General features: G+C 33.6%; 1 long non-coding RNA gene across 6 annotated transcripts; it reads left to right on the top strand.

The window, feature by feature from the left end:
• The first annotated feature begins 1560 nt into the window (after window positions 1-1560).
• Window positions 1561-3400, top strand: LOC108833403 (uncharacterized). 6 transcript variants are annotated; one of them, XR_008944154.1, is made up of 5 exons: window positions 1561-1891; window positions 2091-2401; window positions 2530-2784; window positions 2871-2978; window positions 3056-3400. It is a non-coding gene; the product is annotated as an uncharacterized LOC108833403 (long non-coding RNA). The 6 variants fall into 6 exon arrangements; XR_008944155.1 differs by having other exon boundaries at window positions 1561-2057; window positions 2165-2401; XR_008944156.1 differs by having other exon boundaries at window positions 1562-2401; window positions 2535-2784.

The following is a 3400-nucleotide window of genomic DNA, read 5'->3' as shown; positions in this document are numbered from 1 at the left end:
CAGGGTTTCGATCATCAGTTGGTTGAAAGATGATGGGAACTTTGAAGACATTGAACCAGTTTAATATATCATGTTCTTTCTAAACCCGAACCAATATATAGTTAGTAAGGGGCACGTGCCCGTGGATCCGCCCGGACTATCAGTCCTTATTTCGTTACAAACAAATGATAAATTAGAAAGTTAAAACATAGTGGTAAAAGTAATCAATACTGCATTATATTAACTGATAGCCAGAAAAAATGACTTGCCTTTTGACACACCTTTAGAGAAGTAATGCCGCATTTATAGGGGTGGAAAAAAAACCCAAACCGAACCGAACCGAACCAACCAAACCGAACCAAACCAAACCATGCTCTTTGTATAATCCAATTGGTTCATGTTTTATCCAACCCGAACAGTTTGGTTTGGTTTAGATTTAAACCGAACCAACCCGATATTAACATATTGTAAATTTTAGTTAAAGTTTCGTTTTTTTATTTTTTCATAACTTCCATATCTTTAAAAAAGAATTATAAATATGATTCAAATAATACTATTATATATAAAATCATGTAGCATAAGTTTTTATATTCTCACTCTAACGTTTATGAATTGATTATTTTTTAATAAAAGTATAAAACTGATGTCTTCATATTTTATAACCAACCCGAACTACACCAAACCAAACTAGACCATAATAATGTAAACCGAACTAAATATAAACCAAATTGAACTGAACTGAACCAAATTAAACCCAAACCGAACCCAAACCGAAGCTACTTTGGTTTTAATTGGTTTGAGTTTTATAAAACCTAAATTACCCAAACCAAACCGAACCCAAACCGATCCCGAAACTAAACCGAAATATCCACCCCTACGCTTTTACAATTGATGCTTTTGCTTTATACTATTAACCCCATATGTATCTAGACTATTAAAGCATAATCCCTCATAGGATTCTGTCCCTGCCTTTTCAAGTTAATTACAAACAAATGCCATTGGTTTTCCTTTTAAAAAAATGAATTATGACAATTTATATCTCAAAAAAAAAAAAAAAAAGACAATTTATATCTCAACCAATCAGAAACAAAAATAAGTTTGGCCAATCATATATCAGCACCATTTAAGCCTAATAATTTAAGTTAATTTCGTGAGAACTAGAAATCCAACTTATTAAGCCCATGAATCGTTCTTCTATAATATAAATCCATCGTTATGATTCATAGAAAATTTGATTAAACCATATACTCTAAGTTGACCAAAAAAAAACCTATACTCTAACACCATAATTCTAAAATAAAAATGCTCTGTCCACTGAACCATAACGTATGATTCATAGAAAATTTTACCAATGTACAAATTATACTGGAGTCCATTCGAAACGCCTATGTCTTAATTAAATTTTTCAAAATTTTAATAATCCCAAAAATATGAATATCAATTTTCAACCAAAGGTGTTACAGTAGATTCTGAATTTAACAAATTGTGGATTTTTATATATAAAGTAGCATTTTCATCTTTCCTGGGTTATCCACATAAGATGCCATGTCACAAATTCATTTCTCTAGAAACTGTCACGTGTCTGTTCATCCAGAACCCAACGCTTTCAATCCTCCTTTATTCCTTCGTGAGTTATGCGATGAGTCGGCGTCGTCCTTTATTCCTCCCTTTTGAATCTTCATCTTCCGATTGAAAAAAATCTGGAAACGTTACGGAGTTAGGCTGATTTAATGCGTCGTCTTTAACGCACTCATTAGCCATCCCTTTACTTTCTTTCTCAGAATCTTCCACTATAAAAAGGTGTGCTTTACCCCCCAAGAAATTCATCATTCTAATCTGAGCTTCCTAAGAAAATAGCCAGGTCTATCCTTATCCCTTCTACGTCATTCTAATCTGAGCTTCCTATAAAAAGGTTGGTCTTTGATTTCAACCTCAAAGAACAAAGATTTATCATCTTCCTTTGATTTTTCTTTTTTCTACTATCAGTGATTTCCATACCTCCTCATTTGTTAGCAAATTAATGATTTTTCGTAGCCCATTATTGGCTTTTTATATGCATGATCAATCTGGGTTTACTGGTAAGCTATCTTACCTTCCCTTTTTATTTTCAGTGTGGAAACAAAGCCGAACCTGTTGATTTAGAGTTATACATGTATATGTGTATGGAATTTTGATTTTATGGAAGGTGAATGGGAATATAAGCTTTCTCAGAGGAAGACAACATATTCTGCTGGGAAGGAACAATCACACGAAGAAAATTTACAGGGTTTGAAGGTACTGATTACAGAGTTAACGAAGACGAAATATTCTCACTCGCTTTCTCCAACGATCATCTTTTCAAAACCCCCAAAATCAAAATCATGTTTGAGAATTTCTGCTTCCAGTGTGGATGTCTGACAATATTTGCTTCGATTTTCTTGAGGTACAAAATAATCATTCATTTTGCTTCTACTACTACTTGTGTTTAACTGGTTGATCTCAATCTACCATATATCAAAGAAGCTATATAGCTTTTAACTAACAAAAAAAAATGTTTGACATTTCCTGTAGGATAGATGGTCATCCGTTTGGTGTAGAAATGTTCCACTTGAGACATGTATGCACAAAGTGACAGAAAAGTCAACAAAACGGGAAGCAGTTTGGTCTGAAAAGTAGCCAAAGTAGAGATTGTTCATCATTGGTTGGATTCTAAGGAAGATGCATATGGAAATCTGCACAAGAGGATGTCAAATTCATATTTCAAGGGTGTGGGAATTGATTGGTGGTATGTGAGAAACGTTATGGATTGAGAGCTGTCTATGCAGGGTAAGTACTGAAAAAAATCTTTAACCAAAACAAAATTGGCTCCATGTATCAGTTACTAAATGATATATCTCTCTTTCTGGCTTCAGTTTTGTTGCTGCATTGAAGGATCTGAAACTCTATGTGATTAATGTAGTTCCCTCAAACTTAGGACCTTCCTTCATGATGATTCATCTACTCTCTGCACTAAAGAAGATGTAGGTATATGTACTGTACTCTCACATATATGCATTTATATTGCCTTTTTTATATTTATGAATGCAAAATCCTTTAGGTGCAGCTTGGTGTCTGTAATGGCTGAAGTGGACATAATTCTTAGACCACAAGGAACATTTATAGTAAGAGATGACATGTAAAAGATAGGAGAAATTGAGAATATGGTGAAATCACTGGAAAAAAAAAGAATGACACGTTCCAAATATGGAGAAGGAGTGATCTATGTTCAGAAGTCATGGTGGCGTCCTACAGTGAGGTCGAGACCATTACACCAGCAAGAACAAGTGAAAGAGAATTGGTTTAATATAGTTTAATGAGTAATATTTCTTTTATGATCATGTTGATTGTTTATGAGAAAACTGTTTACAAGACTTTGTCCCAATATTGTAAGCTTTTACAAGTT

Source organism: Raphanus sativus, chromosome 4, assembly GCF_000801105.2.
Source record: "Raphanus sativus cultivar WK10039 chromosome 4, ASM80110v3, whole genome shotgun sequence".
In the NCBI taxonomy this organism is placed as follows: Eukaryota; Viridiplantae; Streptophyta; class Magnoliopsida; order Brassicales; family Brassicaceae; genus Raphanus; species Raphanus sativus.
The sequence above is the reverse complement of the archived record's forward strand: the minus strand, read 5'-3'. Positions and strand labels throughout refer to the sequence as shown.